The sequence below is a fragment of the Eubalaena glacialis genome, chromosome X (assembly GCF_028564815.1).
Source record: "Eubalaena glacialis isolate mEubGla1 chromosome X, mEubGla1.1.hap2.+ XY, whole genome shotgun sequence".
NCBI lineage: Eukaryota > Metazoa > Chordata > Mammalia > Artiodactyla > Balaenidae > Eubalaena > Eubalaena glacialis.
Window position 1 is genome coordinate 40953885 of NC_083736.1, and position 22263 is coordinate 40976147.

Consider the following 22263-nt stretch of genomic DNA (forward strand, 5'->3'; position numbering starts at 1 on the left):
TCTGGAATGATGCAGAAAGAGCTGGCAACAATGGTTGTTTGGGGCACTGAGCGACGATGTAAGGTGGATGGAGACATTTGCACTGTATATCCTCCTGCATCTGGTGAATTTTTACTATGTGAATGGCTTATATCTATTTTAAAAATTAGTAAATAAATAATTTCAAGGAAAAAGAAACACGCAAAACCCACAAAATTTCCATGTATGTACCAAAATCAGTCCAGAAAGTCGGTCTGCATTTGCGATGCTTGAGGGAGTGCAATAATAAAGTGGAGATTTTCAAATATAGTATTCTATTTTTTCAGTAGCAGGAGAAATTATGAGGATTTGCACTCCCTCTCTCCACGGTAGTTGTTATGACACTCAGGTAAATGTGGGGGATGAGGGTGAGGTTGGTGGGTACATGGAAAACGAACATCTAACTTATTCGGAGGCAAACCTGCGTTGGTAATCACCATGAATTAATAATTGTTGCTGGGTATGATTTTACATTTTTGTTTTTGTCTTTCAACTCTTTGCTTTCCTTCTATTTTTATTCTTCTCGAGTATGTGCATGTCGTAGAAAGTAGAGATGAGAAATTCAGAGCAAACTCTGTTCAGAGGGCATCAATTGAGATGCTATTGGGGTTAAGGAAACAATGATGTACATGAAAACTAGAAAAACAGATCAATCCATGTGTCTCGTTTACACCCCTATTCCAATATGACTTGTCCCTTTCCTCCCTAACTCCCAAGATGGCTTGTTCTTTCGTTAGGGGATGTTTGTGTGTGGCAGCTGTCATCTCAAAAATGTCGAGTTATTTGTCCCTTGTTATCTGCAGATTTCAGACCACTTTGCAAGAAAACACATGATTATTTTAGATCTAAATGAATTAACAAATGAGGAACAGAAGAAAGTAAATGATGAGCACAAGATACCTCAGTAAAATAATTTCACAAGCACAACAAAGATCGTTAAAAAAAAAACAAAAAACTTTTCTTCAAGTCTTTGTTTCCTCTTGGTTTTACTGAGCTCTCCTACAGTGCGTTGAAAGAACTTTATGCTCCAATTTGTTTCTAGGTATCTCTAGAGATGCCAGTAACACACCCAAGTCATGACAACCAAAAATGTCTCCAGATATTGCCAAATGGCGCCTGAGGGGCAAAATTGTCCCCAGTCGAGAGCCACTGCCCTAAAGGCTAATATCTAGAGACCTTTATTTTAGGAAATACACCAGCATCTCTTATTTCCAGAAAACAGGCACATGTATGCAACAGTGCATATGTATACCCACAGACTCCAGCCTTAAAAAAAGAATTTATAAGCTTTTAAGAGGACGTGTACTGGTGGTCATTTATTTTGAAATATTTTTTTAAAAATATGATGGAATGAGTGATAGATTGATAGATAAGTGATAAAACAAGTACAGTAAAATGTTAATTGTAGAATCTACGTGGTAGGTATATGAGTGGTCACTGCAACATTCTTTCAACTTTTCTGTATGTTTGAAAATTTTTCATCATAAAATGTTGGAGGAAAAGATTTTATGAATATTTGACTATTGCAAGCTAGAAAATCAAGAGGTTCATTTTACTTAATTATCTTAGAGAAAAAAAGGAAAACATCTCACTGTCAGTGCTAACAGGGATATTCTTTTTCTTCCAAACCATGTTGTGAAATCTAAGTAATCTAATCACATAAAAGAACTACCTAATTGTCGTGAGGCAGATCAAAATAGTGAGCATTGATTATAGCTGAAAGAGGACTTAGTTAGTGAATCTAAGTCCAAGAGAGAGCATGCCCTGTATCTTTAAGGAACTGCTGTAGGGACTTCCCTGGTGGTGCAGTGGTTAAGACTCCGCCTGCCAATGCAGGGGACACGGGTTCGATCCCTGATCCGGGAAGATCCCACATGCCGTGAAGCAACTAAGCCTGCGAGCCACAGCTACTGAGCCTGTACGCCACAACTACTGAAGCCCGCGTGCCTAGAGCCCGTGCTCCGCAACAAGAGAAGCCACCGCAATGAGAAGCCCGCGCACCGCAACGAAGAGTAGCCCCCGCTCTCCGCAACTAGAGAAAGCCCGCATGCAGCAACGAACACCCAAAGCAGCCCAAAATAAAAATTAATTAATTAATTTAAAAAAATAAAGAAATGCTTTACACAGGAGTCTTTTTCTAGTCTTCCAGTTTCAAGGATTCTGTCAGTGAACATTTATTTTAAAATAATCTTAAACACTATTTCCCCCTGGGAGACTCACGGCCCAATAAAATAAGATACTGAAATATTCAAGTTAAACCAGATACATCACCTTCTGAAAAACCTTTCCTACCCTTAGTTATAGTGACTGTTGCCTTTTAGCATTTCATTAGACCATAATTCAGCCAATGTTTATTCAAAATATCATAACGTCAGGAACCGTGTGTACAGTACTGACCGTGAGATCATTGTGAATTGTAGAGATTTATACCAATGTAAAATGGCTGTGCTGTTGTCCTGTTGTCCTAAGACTTTTGGAATCAGATGACTCCACAGGTACAGGCTAGGTTCTTTGAGTTTAGTATTTTACAAATTTTTAAAAAGCAGGCACTGAATGAAAGATGCTCAAAAATCATCAGAAAATGCAAATTAAAACCATAGTAAGAGACTACTATACATAACCTCCCCCCAGAATGTCTAAAATTCAAACAAACACCTGATACTTCGAGGTGTTGGCAAGGATGTAGTACAAACTGGAACACTCAGACATAGCTGATAGGAGTGCACGATGGTACAGCCACTTTGGAAAACAGTGTGGCAGTCTGTTATAGAGTTAAACATAACCTACCGTACAACCCAGAAATTCCACTCCTCGATATTTGCCCAAGATAAATGAAAATATGTCTAAACAAAGAACTGTACACAAATGTTCATAAGAGCCTTAACATGGCAGCTAAAAGCCAGAAATATTCTGTCTCTATAAACAGGCAAATAGATAGACTGTGGGTATATTCATACAATGGAACAGTAGGCAGCAACAACGAGGAACAAACTACTAACACAACGTTGATTCATTTCAAAAACGTTACGCTGAGAAGAGGATTCTCACACTTTGAGACACACTGCATTACTCCAATACTTACAAATTGTTCAATCCCATATAGCTACTTGTTTTCATGATATCTTTTCTCACTGATGCAACAGACGTGACACTCCATGTTACTATGAGCATATGGTCTAAGAAGTAACTTGTAAGCACTGCAACGGTAGAATCAGTTTTAGAACTATACAGGAATTGTGAGGTCAACCACCACAATTTCCCAACCCTTTTCAAAAATCTCCTTAAAGCGCACCAGTTCTGCCTTTCCCCTTGTCAAACCCAGAATGCTGAAAAACAGAATTTTCATCAATTTAGGACCCTGCAGTTCTTCCAGTTCTTCATCTGAAATACCAATTTTTATTTTACAGCATTGACCCATGTAGACAGCAGAAGATATGCAGGTTTATCTGGGTCTTTGTGGTTTCCTTTGATTTCTACTCCCGCAGCTTCCCATCTCTAGCAGTTCTTTCGGACTTGGTTTCCCCCTTCCCCTCTCTCGTCCTCTCCCATTGGGTCAGTTTATTCTCAAATTAAGAGCACTTCTTTCATTGATTTTTTTTTTTTTTGCCATTTCTTCTCAGTCAATAAATGACCGATACTGACAGGGTTTTTGTTTGGTTGGTTGCTTTTATGTCGTTTTGTTCTGATATGTGTCTCTAGCTGTAAAAATTCTATCTCTACAGTTTTACATACCTTGATTCTTTCAAATCTTTTCAGACTCTCCAGGAAACTTGTTACACATGTGCCGTTTTCCTGACCTTTTACTGAATATTTATATAATACTCTCACATAAAATATGTTCTCAAGCAACCTTGACGCGGGGTGAGAGATTACAAATTAAATTACTCCCCTCAGGCACCTAAGCACTGCCTTTACTAGCCAGCTGATCCCATTCATTCATATTTGGCCAGAGAATGTCTATCTCAGCTTCATCTACACTCCCAATCAACTCTTGCTTTATAGAAAACAAAATCACCTCTACTCCTCTCAATCTAAAAATGAACAGATGGGGACTTCCCTGGTGGCACAGTGGTTAAGAATCCGCCTGCCAATGCAGGGGACACAGGTCTGAGCCCTGGTCCAGGAAGATCCCACATGCCACGGAGCAACTAAGCCCGTGCGCCGCAACTACTGAGCCTGTGCCCTAGAGCCTGTGAGCCACAACTACTGAGCCCGTGTGCCACAACTACTGAAGCCCGCTTGCCTAGAGCCCATGCTCCACAACAAGAGAAGCCACCGCAATGAGAAGCCCACGCACCGCAATGAAGAGCAGCCCCCGCTGGCCGCAACTAGAGAAAGCCCGTGCAGCAACAAAGACTCAACACAGCCAAAAATAAATAAAAAATAACAAAAATAAATAAATTAATCAAAATGAACAGGTAGAATTCCTGGCGGTCCAGTGTTTAGGACTCGGCGCTTTCACTGCCAAGGGCCCAGGTTTGATCCCCGGTTGGGGAACTAAGCTCCCACAAGCCACACGGTGCAGCCAAAAAAAGAAAAAAAAGAACAGGTAATTTGTTTCTCAGATTACCATAAAGCAGAAACCCTCCAGTGCAGTGGAGGAAAAAGCTCTCCTCAGCCCTTTTAGGGTCACAGGCTGGGTATGAAAAATTAAACTGACAAAGACAGATTAACAGGAGAAAAGCATATAAATTTATTTAATGTAAGTTTTATATGACAACGAGCCGTCATAATGAAATGAAGACCCGAAGAAACGGGCCTGGGAATTTTTATGCTAGGTTTGATGAAGAGTGGACAGTTGTGGAGAAATAGGAGAGGCAAGGAGTACAAGATATATGTGGCAAACTGGGGGAAATTTAGCAAGACCTCTTTGGATTCTTCTCAGGGTCCCTTTGTCTTTGGAGATAATGATGCTCCTTTCTTCCAGGTATGGGGGGGTACCTATCACATGAGGGTTTTATGATCTTCTCTAAAAGGGGTGCGGGGGAGGGGATCAGAGTGACCTTCCTGCTTCTGCTCTTTCTCAAACTCCCTCAGCTTAAAATATTCAATACACCAAGGTGTTATATTTGGGGGAAGCATGTTCTCAATCCCAATACCAGTCTTTGTTAAAAATAAAGGTATTCATTCGAAAAGATGAATTTTCTCCAGTGTTGGCTGTAATAAATTATTGCACTTCCTCAATCTGAACAGCAAATGTAAGGCTCTGTTTCAGCTCTACAGCTTACACGAGTTTAACTCTTTAAAAAAGAGGTTGTACATTCACATGATTAAAATAGCAAAGTGAGGGCTTCCCTGGTGGCGCAGTGGTTAAGAATCCGTCTGCCAATGCAGGGGACACGGGTTCGAGCCCTGGTCCAGGAAGATCCCACATGTCGTGGAGCAACTAAGCCTGCACGCCACAGCTACTGAGCCCGTGAGCCACAACTACTGAAGCCCACGGACCTAGAGCCCATGCTCCACAACAAGAGAAGCCACCACAGTGAGAAGCCTGCGCACTGCAACGAAGAGTAGCCCCACTTGCCACAACTAGAGAAAGCCCGCGCGCGGCAACGAAGACCCAACACAGCCAAAAATAAATAAATAAAATAAATAAATTTTTTTAAAAAACTAAAAAACTTGCAGAAGAAAAATAGGAAAAAAAATTTTTTAAAATCAAAATGAAAGTGTGGATACTCTCACTCTCAATATGATTCCTTCAACCCTATTTCCTCCCCCACCCATATAGATAGCCACTTCTATTTATTTCTTATCTATCTTTTCCTTTTCCTAATACATCCAAACCAACATGAATATATTTCATATATGCCTAACTCTTTCAGAAAAGGAAGTATCCACTACTCTTTACCTTGCTTTTCTCATTTAATAATAAACCCTTTTGGTTTTTTATTTCAGTACATAAAGCATTTTTATAGCTAAATAGTATTCTACTGTGTGAATATATCATGATTTATTTAATCAGTCTCTGATTAATGGCCACTTGGGTTGTTTCCAAACCTCTGCAATTATAAACAATGCTGCAATAAATAACCTTATGCATATGCCAACAAAATATAATCATGATTATCTTATCTCTAGGAAATAATATCGTGGATTTGTTTTCATTATACTTTTCTCCGTTTCTAAACTTACAATTAACATGTATTACTTTTATAAGGAAAAATAATAAATGTTATCATTTTTACAGGACTTTTTTTTTTTAATAAATAAATTTATTTATTTATTTATTTTTGGCTGCATTGGGTCTTTGTTGCTGTGCGCGGGCTTTCTCTAGTTGCTGTGAGCAGGGGTTACTCTTCGTTGTGGTGCACGGGCTTCTCATTGCGGTGGTTTCTCTTGCTGCAGAGCGCGGGCTCTAGGCATGCAGACTTCAGTAGTTGTGGCACGTGGGCTCAGTAGTTGTGGCTTGTGGGCTCTAGAGCACAGGCTCAGTAGTTGTGGTGCATGGGCTTAGTTGCTCCGCGGCATGTGGGATCTTCCTGGACCAGGGATCGAATCCGTGTACCCCTGCATTGGCAGGCAGACTCTCGACCACTGCGCCACCAGGGAAGTCCCACAGGACATATTTTTGAAGTACCTTAACTCTTTTTGCAAACAATATTTTTTAGTTAGAATACTTGGAGATGCTGAAAACTGGCAGCCTGTTCCAGTCATCTAAAAGTAGCTCGACACGCCCCTATCCCCATAACTTCCCCCCCCAAAAGAAACCAAAAATAAATATCACCACTAAGCACAATGAGAGACCACCATCTACAGTGAAGGACAAAGGAAACTCCAAAATGGTTTGCATTTTTCTCGTGCTACCTCATGACATTTTGTCGTACTTACCAATTCCCCTAACTTTAGTACACCTGCCGCTTGCCCATGATACAAAACCATCCTTAAACTAGTTAACAACCTACTCCCCTGCCCCCCCCAAAAACCTGTATATTTAGGAAGAGATAACTCATCTCTCTTTCTTTTTAAAAAAATTGTTTTTAGATATTTACTAATCAAACCAAAAGCAATGCTGGGGATAAATCAAACCAAGGCACGCATGTCACTCCATAACAGGCCTTGACATTGCTAATCATTTCTTTTTGTTCTGCTTTTAACTATTACTTTATATTTATAACTATCCTTTGTTTTATAATGTTAAGAATTTTAATGGATTGTGACCAGTAATAGACTTCATTTACCTACACTCAAGTTTCACTTACAAGAAACATAGTAAGCTCCCTTGGGCTTAACAATCAAACGAAAGAGAGAGGACATTCTGTTTTCTTTTTGAATTATCTGATACATTATAAATATTTGAAAATTCCTAATTCGAGAAGGCTCTTTTTTTTGGATGCTTCCTCATCCTTAATTTTTCACTTGTTTTATGTTGCAATACTTCTTTAATTACACTGAAACACTGACCCGCTCAATATTTACTGAGAATCAACAATGATAGATGGCATTCTTGAAAAAGAGAAAAGTTCAGGTAAGGATTGGAGTGAAACCAGAACTACTATTCACCAGGTAGAAGAATGATAAACATATTTTATGATAAAAAATGGATCAGAGAACATTATTCAGCCATAAAAAGGAATGAAATTTTGATATATGCTACAACATGGATGGATCTTGAAAACATTTTGCTTAATGAAATAAGCCAGAAACAGAAGGACAAATAATGTATGGTTCCACTTATACGAGGTACCTAGAATAAGCAAATTCATAGAGACAGAGAGCAGAATATAAGTTACCAGGGGCTGGGGAAGGGGGAAAGGGGAAGTTATTGTTCAGTTGGTACAGAGTTTTTGTTGGGGATGATGAAAAGGTTTTGGGTATAGATAGTGGTGATGGGTATACAACATTGTGAATGTATTTAATGCCTCTGATTGTACACTTACAAATGGTTAAAATAATAAAAATATTACGTATATTTTACCACAATAAAAAAAATCAATTTAAAAAAGGTCAAGGGAAAAAATGTATCAGGACTTATGGGCCAATGGGAAAGACTGAACATACACGTAACACTCCATCCCATAACACTCAAATTCCACTGATATGACAGAAATTATACTTTTTAAAAAGAATAAATAACAATGCTAGGCATAAACTTAACAAGAAAGGTTCAAAACTTATATGAGGAAAATGACAAAACTCCTAAAAGACCAAATGTAGCCTTGAAACAATGGAAAAGACCATATTTGGAGATAGGCAGACCTAACATCATAAAGGATGTCAACTAATTCTAAGTACAGTTGACCCTTGAACAACACAGGTTTGAATGCACAGGTCCACTTATAAGTGGATTTTTTTCAATAAATATACAAAAATACACGAGTAGAACATCATATGCAAAACTTGTGTTGCAGTGGACAGCCTTACATAGCCATAAAGGTGAGTGATATTTAATATAAAATTAATATGTTAGTTTTCTTACTGTTTTATAACTTTGCTCTCAAAGAATTACATTATTGTACAGTATGCCTCTCCCTCTCATAATGGGAGAAGCTTCATATCAGCCTATCATCACAGGTAAGTGGTTTTTAAAAAAGTGTAACAATTTTCCCATTACTGTATTATGAATATGACTGTAATACTGTATGCCATAAAATTTTATAACGATTCATTCATTAGTGTATAGGCTAGGCTACCATGAAGCAATCGTATCGATTACACTAGGCTACCTTAAAGCAATCATATTACTGCTTCTTCATTATCAATGCATGAATCGTTACACCTGTAAATAAATTTGAATTTCTTTTTCATATTATCTTTTCATTCTTGATGTCTAGCATTAGTAACACATATAACACATATCTCAGTGTTTTGTATCAGATAGGACAATATTGATATAGGTACTGACAGGCAGACAATTCATCTTGTAAACAGATAATGTAAACTTACAGTAAATGCAGTACAGTACTGCCAATGTATTTTCTCTTCCTTATGATTTCTTAATAACATTTTTCTTCTCTCTAGCTTACTTTATTATAAGAATACAGCATATAATACATATAGTATACAAAGCATATATTGACTGTTTATGTTATTGGTAAGGCTCCCAGTCAACAGTAGGCTATTAGTAGTTAAGTCTGGGGGGGAGTCAAAAGTTATACACAAAAATGTTACAGGATACATACACAGAAATCTCTTGCATTCCTATATACTAACAATGAAAGGGCAGAAAGAGAAGTTGAGGAAACAATCCCATTTACCATTGCAACAAAAAGAATAAAATACCTAGGAATAAACCTACCTAAGGAGGCAAAAAACCTGTACTCAGAAAACTATAAAACACTGATGAAAGAAATCAGATGACATAAACAGATGGAGAGATATACCATGTTCTTAGATTGAAAGAATCAATATTGCGAAAATGACTATACTACCCAAAGCAGTCTACAGATTCAATGTAATCCCTATCAAATTACCAATGGCATTTTTCACAGAACTAGAACAAAAAATTTTACAATTTGTTTGGAAACACAAAAGACCCCGAATAGCCAAAGCAATCTTGAGAAAGAAAAATGGAGCTGGAGGAATCAGGCTCCCTGACTCCAGACTATACTACAAAGCTACAGTAATCAAGACAGTATGGTACTGGCACAAAAACAGAAATATAGATCAATGGAACAGGATAGAAAGCCCAGAGATAAACCCATGCACATATGGTCACCTTATCTTTGCTAAAGGAGGCAAGAATATATGATGGAGAAAAGACAGCCTCTTCAATAAGTGGTGCTTGGAAAACTGGACAGCTACATGTAAAAGAATGAAGTTAGAACACTCCCTAACACCATACACAAAAATAAACTCAAAATGGATTAAAGACCTAAATGTAAGGCCAGACACTATAAAACTCTTAGAGGAAAACATAGGCAGAACACCCTTTGACATAAACCACAGCAACATCTTTTTTGACCCACCTCCTACAGTAATGAAAATTAAAACAAAAATAAACAAATGGGACCTAAATAAACTTAAAAGCTTTTGCACAGCAAAGGAGACCATACACAAGATGAAAAGACAACCCTCAGATGGGAGAAAATATTTGCAAACAAAGCAACTGACAAAGGATTAATCTCCAAAATATACAAGCAGCTCATGCAGCTCAATATCACAAAAACAAACAACCCAATCAAAAAATGGGTGGAAGACCTAAATAGACATTTCTCCAAAGAAGACATACAGATGGCCAACAAACACATGAAAAGATGCTCAACATCATTAATCATTAGAGAAATGCAAACCAAAACTACAATGAGATATCACCTCACACCAGTCAGAATGGCCATCATCAAAAAATCTACAAACGATAAATGCTGAAGAGAGTGTGGAGAAAAGGGAACCCTCATACACTGTTGGTGGGAATGTAAATTGATACAGCCACTATAGAAAACAGTATGGAGGTTCCTTAAAAAACTAAAAATAGAACTACCATACGACCCAGCAATCCCACTACAGGGCATATACCCAGAGAAAACCATAATTCAAAAAAGCATATGCACCCCAATGTTCATAGCAGCACTATTTACAATAGCCAGGACATGGAAGCCACCTAAATGTCCATCAACAGAGGAATGGATGAAGAAGATGTGGTACATATATACAATGGAATATTACTCGGCCATAAAAAGGAGTGAGATTGGGTCATTTGTAGAGACGTGGATGGACCTAAAGCGTGTCATACAGAGTAAAGTAAGTCAGAAAGAGAAAAGCAAATATCATATAATAATGCATATATGTGGAATCCAGAAAAATGGTATAGATGATCTTAGTTGCAAAGCAGAAATAGAGACACAGACGTAGAGAACAAATGTATGGATACCAAGGGGGAAAAGGGTGGGGTGGGAGGAATTGGGAGACTGGGATTGACACATATACCTTTTTGATACTATATGTAAAATGGACAACTGATGGGAACATGATGTATAGCACAGGGAACTCACCCAGTGTACTGTGGTAACCTAAATGGGAGGGAAGTCCAAAAGGGAGGGGATATCTGTATGTGTATGGCTGATACATTTTGTTGTGCAGTGGAGGCTAACACAACATTGTAAAGCAACCATACGCCAATAAAAATTAATTTAAGAAAATACTGTGGTCCTCCAAAGGGTCACAGTACATAAATACAAAAAGTTATACACAAATTTTCAACTGTGTACCTAACAAAAACAAGGAAAGTCTGAGGAACTGTCACACCAAGAGGAGCCTTAAGGAGACATGAAAACTAAATCCAATGTGACATCCTGGATGGGATCCTGGAATGGAAAAAGGACATTAGGTAAAAACCAAAGAGATCTGAATGAAGTACGCACTGTAGTTAACCCTAACCCTTGCATTATTCAAGGATCAACTGTATATATATTTAATACTATTGCAATAAAAAATATCATCAGAGGGACTTCTCTGGCAGTCCAGTGGTTAGGACTCTGCGCTTCCACTGTGGGGGGCACGGGTTCCATCCCTGGTCGGGAAAATAAGATCCTGCATGCCACAGGGCACGGCCAAAAAAAAAAAAATATCAGATTTTTGTCTCCTGGACTTGATTATAAAGTACTTTAGGAAGGACAAGCAAGCAAGAATAGCCAAGAAACGCCTGAAAAAGATAGGCAGTGATGGAGGCTTGCCCTATCAGATACTGATAGGGCAATAATCCAAATAGGGCATAACCCAAAGCGAAAAATAAGTATCCAAGATTTCACACTGATATAAATAAGTGATTGAATAAATAAATAAATAAATGCAGACGAGACAAATCTCTCATGCATTATTCCATTTAATTTATGTAGATAATCTGACCTCAAGGAAATAGAGCCTAACTCCCCACTCCTTAAGTGTGGGCTGCACATAATGACTTCCTTCCAAAGAGGACAAAATAGAAAACAAGGGGAAAAAGGAGTAACTTTACAGTGAAGAAATCTGACAGATACTACCTCAGCCAAGTGATCAAGGTCAACATCAACAGTGACAAATTGTGTTGATATGTGCCCTTGATATAATGTGATGAGAATGGCACTTTACCTCTGTGCTCTTCTGCCCCAAAGCTCATAACTTCAGTCTAATCATGAGAATAACATCAGACAAATGCCCCAATAGAGGGGCATTCTACAATATACCTGACCAGTGCCCCTTGAAACTGTAGAGCTCATCAAAAACAAGGAAAGTCTGAGAAACTGTCACACCAAGAGGAGCCTAAGGAGACATGAAAACCAAATCCAGTGTGGTATCCTGGATGGGATCCTGGAATGGAAAAAGGACATTAGGTAAAAACTAAAGAGATCTGAATGAAGTACGCACTGTAGTTAATAATAACATATCAGTAATGGTTGATTAATTGTAACAAAGGTACCATGCTAACTTAAGATGTTAATAATAGGGGAAACTGGGTGTGGGGTACATGGGAACTTTCTCTACAATCTTCTCAATTTTTTTGTAAATCTAATACTGTCCTAAAAAAGGTCTATTGAAAAAAATGCTGCACAAAACAGTTTTGTAGATGTCACCTTTTGGCCTTTGCCATAGGTTAACTGGAGAATACACCTAGAAGTGAAAATCCTGGGTCATATAATTCAGCTTTGCTAGATATTGTCAAATTGATCTTAAAATGCTTGTATCAATTTTCATCCACACCATCAGTGTATAAGAAATCTAATTCCACCCCCCCTTCCCCCATAACACTTGTGTACTCTTTGATTTTTGTATTTTCAGACTTAATTTTTTGAAAATTTACTGGGTGGAAACTTGACAGGGATAGTTGTATTAACTTGCATTTCTGCCGTTGCTGGTGAGGTCGATTATCTTTTCCTGTTTCTTGACCATTAGGCCTTTCTCTTCTGTGTATTCATGTTTGTTAAGTTTGACCAAGTTCCTATTTAATGAGTTGCCTGTTGTCTTTAACATTGTGATTTCTGGCTCTTCATGTAGTTTAGAACATTTGTATATTATATAAGTGTCCAATGTTTTTAAACCATTTTAATAGTGTCTTTTATGACAGAAAACTTTTAAATGTTGATGTAGTTAAATTTATCTTTTTTTTCTTTATGGCATATACATTCTGTTGTTCCTTTGAAAAATCTATCCTATTGAGATAATAAAGCAATCTCCTGTATTTCCATCTGAAAAAATAAATAAAGTATATAAAAAAGCATATTACAAAGCCTCAATAATTTAAAGTAGGGTATTGGCACATAAGCAGAGTATGGAAACTTGGCATATAAAGGTGGCATCTCAATACAGTGGCGAAAAGATGGACCTTTAATAAATGGTAGTGGGGTAACTTGTTAGCTATACAGAAAAAGATAAAATAGGATCTGACAAATTCCAAATAGAACAGAGATTTAATAGTAAAAAAGTAAGCCACATGTCTAGGAGAGATCATATGTGAATTCTTCTATAAATCAGGAATGTAAAAAACCTTCCTAACTAGGATGCATCCAGAAACAAGAAGAGAAAAATATTGCTAAATTTGACCACATAAAATTGAAAAAAGAAAACTGCATGCCAAAAAACATCACAAACTAAGGAAAAGGACAAATGGCAAATAAGGAATATTTGCAACTTTCATCACAGATAAAGGTTTAATTTCCCTTATGTAATTGTTTAAAAATAGATAACTAAAAGGCCATCTGCCCCATAAAAAAAATGGGAAAGAGAAAAGAACACACATTTCAAGAAAAAGAAATGCAAATAAAATAGTCTTTAAACATGAAAAGATGCTCAGCCTCGCTGGTAATAAAAGAGATGCAAATTAAGTTACACAAAGATACCATTTCTCACCTATCAGATTGGCAAAATCCAAAAGTTTGATGACAAACTGGCTGGAGCCCCAGTGCAAAGTTGAAAAAGAAGCAGTTAAAATTGACTTCCTGGCCCCATGATCTCAATATTTAACCATTAAATGTGATGTAGACTTTTTGTAGATACACTTTACCAAACTGAGGAAGTTCCCTTCTTAGTTTGTTGAGAGTCTATATTTTTTATAATTGTTTAATTTCATTAAATGATTTTTCTGGGGAATTCCCTGGCGGTTCAGTGGTTAGGACTCCTGCACTTCCACTGCAGGGGGCACAGGTTCGATCCCTGGTCAGGGAACTAAGATCCTGCAAGCCACGCAGTGTGGTCAAAAAAAAAAAAAAAAAAGATTTTCTGCATCTGATGAAGTGATAATGTGGTTTTTTCCCCTTTATTCTGTTAATGAGATGAAATACATTGATTCTGAAATGTTAAACTGATCTTGAATTCCTGAAATGAATCCCACTTTGTCATGATATATTGTCCATTTTTACGTATTGCTGGATTTGATTTGTAATATTTTTTCTAGGATTTTGGAGTCAATGTTCATGGGAGATATTACACTTTCATTTTCCTCTTGTAATTTCCTTGTTAGATTTTGGTCTTAAGGTTATGATGGTCTCATAAAATACGTTTGAGAGTGTTTCTGCTGTTTCTATTCTTCGGAAAAATTTGAATAAGACTGCCGTTATTTCTTCTTTAAATTTTGAAAGAATTCACCATTGAAGTGACCTGGGCCTGGAGTTTTCATTATGGGAGGCTTTAAATTGTGGATTCGATTTCTTAAAAGATATAAGACTCTTCAGGTTTTATTCAGATTCTCTGTATCTTCTTGAGTAAATTTTGGTAAATTGTATTTTTTGAAAATTTTATCCATTTCATGTAAATTTTCATATCCTGCCTTTCCTATAACTAAGTAAATCTAAAAATATCCAAATAGTTGATGGGAAAATGTTCTTTTTTCTAAAAGAATTCAAGCTTATAAATTATTTGTTCAAGAACAAATAATTAAGTTAGAACATCACTATTTTGTAATCCCAAATGAAATCATGGAAATAGGCAATCATTAAAAGCTACTCAAACATTAAGTGATAAGCTGATGGGAAGTTTTATAATGGTTGATCTAGGCTGACACCACTTGAACCACCGATCAGTTTTAATGCTGCCAAAAGAGAAGTAATCAGACATTATGTGTTGCCTCTTGCAATACAACACAAAGTATATACCACTACCTATGAAATGGTCCTGCAAAAAAAAAAAAATCAAATTCGAATCTAATTATGTCTGGTGATTTAACTATCAGTTGACAGGTAACATAGGGGCCAAAAGAACGTGTTAAATGACACCACAATGAGGTAATCAGCAATATTCAAAATATAGTAAGTTCAATAGGGAAATGACTTGGTTTCTTCAACGAATAAATTATAAGAAAAAAAAAAGAGGAAGTGGGTTCGATAAACTAAAAGAGAATTAACAAACTTAACAGCAAACATACACAATGTGTAGACCCTGTTTAGACACTGATTTGAAAAAACCAACTATAATAAAAAGAAAAAAACTTGACATAATTGAGGAAATTTGAATACCGAGAGGATATTTCATACTATTAAGGGATTATTATTAATTTCTTTGGTGTGATAATAGTAATATAGCTTTCTTTAAAGCGTCCTTGTCTTTTAGAGATACATACAGAAGTATTTACTGGTGAAATTATACGTTTGGGATATATTTCAAAATAATTGGGGGGGGACAGTGGTTAAAGATAGTGGGGGAGTGTAGCTGAAATAAGATTGGCCATGTGTTAATTGTGGAAGCTGAGGGATGGGTACATGGGGGGTTGTTATATTATTCCCTCTACTTTTATATATATTTAGAAATTTCCAGAATAAAAAGTTTTCAAAAACCATAATAGTGCCATTCAAAGACCAAAATTTTTGTGAAATTCGAGACATTTGACAGCAGAGGGGACCAGAAGAGAAGTCAGAGGACAGGAAACCACAGATCAAGTCATCACAAGGGCTCTTGCCAAAGCAGCCTTGAGAAAAGCAGGTGAGGAAGTATGCCTTCCCAGAGTTATGTATTTTCAAAATTTAGTGGCACGAATAGGGACAATTAGCCTCCTTTCTCTCCATCTGGCCCTTTTTTCCCCTCACCTGAACAGAACTGCTGGCAGGAAACGTCCAAGATTGTTCTCTAACTGGCCCTAATGAGGGTGTAAAACCCTGAGAAAGTAGCAATGGCACTATCCCAGGGTCAGGGAAGAGAAAATAGAAAACGGGTTCCATCCCTCTAGCTTTCCGGTAAGTCCTCCATGGAACTGCACCTGCCTACTACTCCCTGCCCCTACCTATCTCTAAGGAAGGCCTCCTGCTGCTACAACCTGGCCTCACACTGAACCTGCACCCAGCCCTCCTCTTCAAAGGAGCCCCTGCCAGGAAAGCAGACCTACAGAGCTGCCAAGAAAACCCACTCCAGCTATCTATATTAACCAAAACAATCCTTTTATTCATAAAAATAAACTGAAAGCCAAGAGTTGCCAGATCTTGGAGAAAAACCAATCCCGCAACAGAAGAGTAAAATACAAAAAGTAAAACAGATTGCAATGAAAAAGAAACAACCGAAGACACAAAAAGGGTTCTTAGCAAATGAATGAATGAATGAATATAATTACTGACCTAAGTCTTTTAATTAATAGGCTGAATGATAAAACCTGCCTAAAAGACCAAATTCATGGGCTGGAAATAAAACTAAGGAACTAACCTAGAAAATAGAGGGGGAAAGAAAAAAAACAGACGAAAAATACTAATAAGGGGACTTCCCTGGCAGTCCAGTGGTTAAGACTCCACGGTTCCACTGCAGGGGGCATGGGTTTGATCCCTGGTTGGGGAACTAAGATTCCCACATGCCGGCGCGGTGTGGCCAAATATATATATATAAAAGTTATGAAGGAAAAATCTAGGAGCTCCAACATCTAACTGATCGATGTTCCAGAAGTAGAGGATAGACACTATGTCAGGGAAGGAATAATCAAAATTATTATTAAAATACAATTTGCTAAACATATTGATGGGGGTATCTCAAAGGGACACAGGAGCCAACAGAAAGAGCTTTCAATGAACAAAGCTGGAATAAGAGCAAGAAAATAAAGTCATATTGGATTATAGCCCAAAATGCAAAATAAATCTCCATTAATCCGAACTGATATAAATGACTGAACAAATTAAGAAATGAAGGAGAAAATACATACCTCCTGTGCAGAATTACAAATAATTTATATAGATATTTCACACATAGTGACTTCCTTCCAAAGAATGCAGCAATGGGAAGTGGAGAGAAGAATAACTCTACAAAAGAGAGAAAGCTGACTAACACTAGCTCAGCCAGGTGATCAGGGTCAACGTCAACAGTGAGAAGTCATGTTGACAGTATGTACCCTGATGGGATATGATGAAAATGGCACTTTATCTCTGTGATATCCTTCCTCAAGGCCTGTAACTCCAGTCTAATCATGAAAATACATCAGAAAAGGTTCAACAGAGGGGCATTCTACAATATACCTGACCATTACTCCTCAAAACTGTCAAAATCATCAAAAACAAGGCAAGTCTGAAAAGCTGTCACACCAAGAGGAGCCTAAGGAGACATGACAACTGAATGTCACATGATATCCTGGATGGGATCCTGGATTAAAAAAAAGTAATATTAGGTAAAAACTAAATCTGAATCAAGTATAGACTTTAGTTAATAATAACATACCAAGACTGGTTCATTAATTGTAACAAACGTACAACACTAATGTAAGATGTTAATTATAAGGGAAACTGTGTGTGGGTCTGAGGGAGATACATGGGAATTCTCTGTACTATCTGCTCAATTTTTCTGTAAACCTAAAGCTGTTCTAAAAAATAAAGTCTATTGAAAAAGCACAATTTGCTTGAGGCAAACTGAATCTTCAGAATGAAAGGATCTAAAGAATGCTGTGTATAATGAAAGAAGAACACTGTATTTCATTTCCGTGATTCTGAATCCCTCCCTCTCATATTTACTGAGCACTTATTTTGGGGCTCTCAATCTCACAATCTAGGGAGTGAGTTTAGACCCTCCCACTGGCTTTGGTTTTTAAATGTTAGCTAATATGTATCTTCTCTGTAATGACAAGAACACACAGCAAAAGGACACTAACATGCATTTTTAAAGTTCTCTAATTCAGTTTTTAAAAACTCACATTTTGAGACAAATTTATGAAATTTCAAAACTCCAAGATAAAAGAAGAAAATCTACAAGGCTTTCAAAGTAAAAAAAATAATAATAATACAAAAGAAAAGGTTACCCAGAAAGTTCAAAATCAGACTGACATCATGCAACATCAGACAGTAGAATACAATGGAGCAATGTCTTCGAAATTCTAAAGGACAACTATTGTCAATCTTGAATTGTATGAGAACAAAAGATATTTTAAGCATACGAGAACTCGGAAAGTTTACCTCCCACACTTATAAGAGTTACTCAAGAAAATAGTTCAACCAAAAATATAAGTAATCCGAGAAAGAGCACATGACGTAAAAGAAACTGAGTTTGTTCCAGATTGGGGGTGAGGGCGATAGGATTAGAAGGAAAGTTAAAAGAGGCTTTATTACATCTTGAAGCTTGGAGAATTCTCCACTGAACGGTGATGTTTTATAAACATTTCCTTTCTGTGGCTCTAATCCCACTACTTAGGTCTACATAGGATGATGTTTATATAGAATCACATTGTGAATTCTGTTCATTTTTCCTTTTGAAGTGTGATTATCGATATATTTGGATTTATTTTTACCATCTTTTATGCTTCCTATTTACTCTTTCTCTATGCTTCTTTCTTCTTCCTTTCCTGGCTTCATTTAGATTGCTTATTTGTATGTTTGAAATATATTTGTCCTCAACTAATAGTAATTCATTTAGGGATTGCTCTTAAAATTTTAACATGCATGCATACTCAAAGTGTGAGGTTAATCAATATGTTTTGGAAGAATACAAGGACTTTACACTAAGAATCCAAATATTTCAGTTCTACATTTGTTTTATTGCCCTTCCAACACCCCCCTCCCCCCAGCTCCAGAAGACACTTAACTATTGTTTTACACAAGCAATGTTGGCTTAGATTTACCCACTGTAGTGGAGACTGTTTGTGTCCCACCCAGAGCCCTTTTATTGGGCCAATATACCTACTACCCAGCTGTATATTAACTGCTGATGGCTAACAATCACACCATTCTCTTTTTTTTTTTTTAATTTATTTATTATTTTATATTTATTTTTGGCTGCGTTGGGTCTTCATTGCTGCGCGGGGGCTTTCTCTAGTTGTGGTGAGCGGGCCGACTCTTCGTTGCGGTGCGCAGGCTTCTCATTGCGGTGGCTTCTCTTGTTGCAGAGCACGGGCTCTAGGCACACGGGCTTCAGTAGTTGTGGCGCACAGGCTCAGTAGTTGTGGCTCGCGGGCTCCAGAGCACAGGCTCAGTAGTTGTGGCACACGGGCTTAGTTGCTCCACAGCATGTGGGATCTTCCCGGACCAGGGCTCGAACCCGTGTCTCCTGCATTGGCAGGCAGATTCTTAACCACTGCGCCACCAGGGAAGTCCACACACCATTCTCTTGAGAGTTGCTCTCAGCAGGACAGTGCCTCCCTAGCCTGGAGGTTACCCACCCCAATGCCTAAGGGCAGACTGCAGCCAGTGCCTGATTGATATTGGAATACAAAAAGCTAGCTCTCTTGCCACAAGGGGACACAACTCAGTGGTGCCAGTATTAGATTTCTATTGCTGCTGTAACAAATGATCACAAACGTAGTGGCTTAAAACAACACAAATTTATTATCTTACAGATGTGAAGGTAAGAAGTGCAACATGGGTCTCATTGAGCTAAAATCAAGGTGTCGGCAGGGCTGTGCTCCTTTCTGGAAGCAATAGGGTAGTCTGTTTTCTTGCCTTTTCCAGCTTTCAAGAGGCCACCAGCTTTCCTTGGCTCATGGCCCCCTTCCTCAGTCTTCAAAGCCACAACAGCGTCGGCCTGATCATTCTTCTTCCATATTCACATCTTTGTCTCTCTTCTGCCTTCCTCCTCTTTTAAGGACTCTTGTGATCACATTGGGCCCACCAAGATACTCCAGAATAACCTCTCTGAGATCAGTTGACGAGCAACTTTAACTCCATCTGCAACCTTCATTCTCTTTTGCCATGTAACCTAAGGTATTCACAGGTTTGGGGGATTAGGACATGAATATCTTTGCGGCAGTCGGGGGGCGGGGGGGTGGGATTATTCTGCCAGCCCCAGTGCCCTTCATGCTCCAGAGCTACTTGCAGGATCAGGCTAAGGCTAGATTCCAGCTGAACCCACATAGATGGACCTATAGGAAGTTGTGTCCTTATTCAACAGTAAACGATATTTGTCACAGTAACACATAAAACTTCATAGAATTTAATAAATTGTTACTACAAAGATATGAAAAGGAAGGCGTTATAGAGCTAAATCCACATCTATCATAATAGGAAGTACAAGCCAAGTTATTTATCATAATAGGAAGTCCAAGAAATATGGTTGCAGTAAATACCAAGGGAAACAACTAATATAGTTGAAACTTCTGTGGGGAAAAAGCCACTAAATTGAGGAACGGTAGGACAGAGAAGTGCTCCTTTTCTTAGAAGCCTTATTTATAGTCAAATACCATGTGACTTCTTGGACTATATGTATTATTTTGACAAAAACCACTTAAAAAATAAATTCACTGAATAAAGCAGAAATAGCTCCCTAAAATAGCAATAACCTATTAATTTTAATTCCTATTCCTGGTTCTAAAAAAACAATGTTTGCTTCCTATAAAGTAACATGTACTTATTGTAAAGACTTCAGATGACACAAAAATGTTGAAAATACACCATGAAAATCCTATATACCAACCTCTCAGAGACAGCCTCTATGAGCATCTGTGTGTACACTCATGCTTACCTGTATAAAAGCGGGGTCAGTTTTTTTAAAATAAGTGGGGTCATACTTTTTGTAACCTGATTTTATCACTAATATGTGGATCTTTCTAGATCAATTTATATAGCTCTACATTCCTCTTAATAATTGTATAGAATTCCATCATTTGAATATACCATAAAAAGTAATAATAATTTAACAAAAATCGGGAGGCCAGAGGGTAACAGGGAAGAAGTACACTTATTTTCCTCATCTTTAATAACAGGGAGTTAGCAGATATTATCTAAAGCTGGTAACTAAGGACAGAAAAAGCATAATATTTAAAGTAATAAAGGTATCTACTAGAAAAACTAAAAATATATGAGCAATCAAAAAAAAAAAACGGGAAACAGTGGATGTGCACAAAATTCCTTACCTTTCAGAGTGAACATTCAGTGTATATCAATACTATCCAAACTTGGACAATAAAAATAATATAAGTATAAATATATTAAAATATATGTATAAAGAACTTTTCATAATGGTTGTCTCATAAAAGGGGATGAGGGTGGGCACTTGTATCTTTCTGTCATCGTAAATGTACCTATTATAAAAAGATATTTATAAGTGAATATAGCTATTTATAAGAGTACATAAACTATGACAATTTTTATACAAAATACACATAGTATGTATTCATATATATGCAGAAAAAATTCCAAAGGCTATGTATCAAAATATGGACAATCATTATCTCTAGGTACATCACATTATCGACATTCTATATATTCTTTATGCTGATGTATTTTCTATAATAAACATATTTCATTCATATTGCATTTGAAATAAGAAAATGTTAAAAATCATCCTTTTTTGTGAGGGAGATTGGGGAGGGCTCTAGGAATAAAAAATAAAAATCAAAATGTCCCTACAAATCTTCTAAGCCACAAAATATCTATATTCCACATACTCAAGTTTTAATAAATCTTGCAAACAACCTTTATGCCCTCCAACATAAAAATCCCCATTTTAGACAAAGGCAGGCTATAGGCTTTTCATTCAGGCCAAGCCCCACCAAGTCATTTCTGATGGAGCTTCTGATTCACGGGGCTGCCATACTGAGAAGATTTCCTATAGGTTGACACCAACTCTAGCACAGTAATATGCTTTTCACGTACTCATTCACAACATCAGCTGAGTACCTATGGTGAGCGAAGCATTACACAGGGTGTGTCACAAGTTATAGATTAATTAACACCGCACACGACTGCCTCAAGTAGCGTACAACCTCGTGGGGAAACGGCACGGACACGAGGCAGAACAAGGGGCACTAACAGAGAGGAGAGCGTATGGAGAGAGCTGATAATATTTTACACTGGTATACAAATATTTTCAAACAAATCAACAAATACTTGGAAATGTATAGGTAAAAAATGAAGTGCTCTTTTTCACTTTTCATTCATGTTTGGACTCTGAAAGTTGTTACCTCTACAACTCATTTGCCACTAAATCATACGCCAGGTTCTCCTATATTAG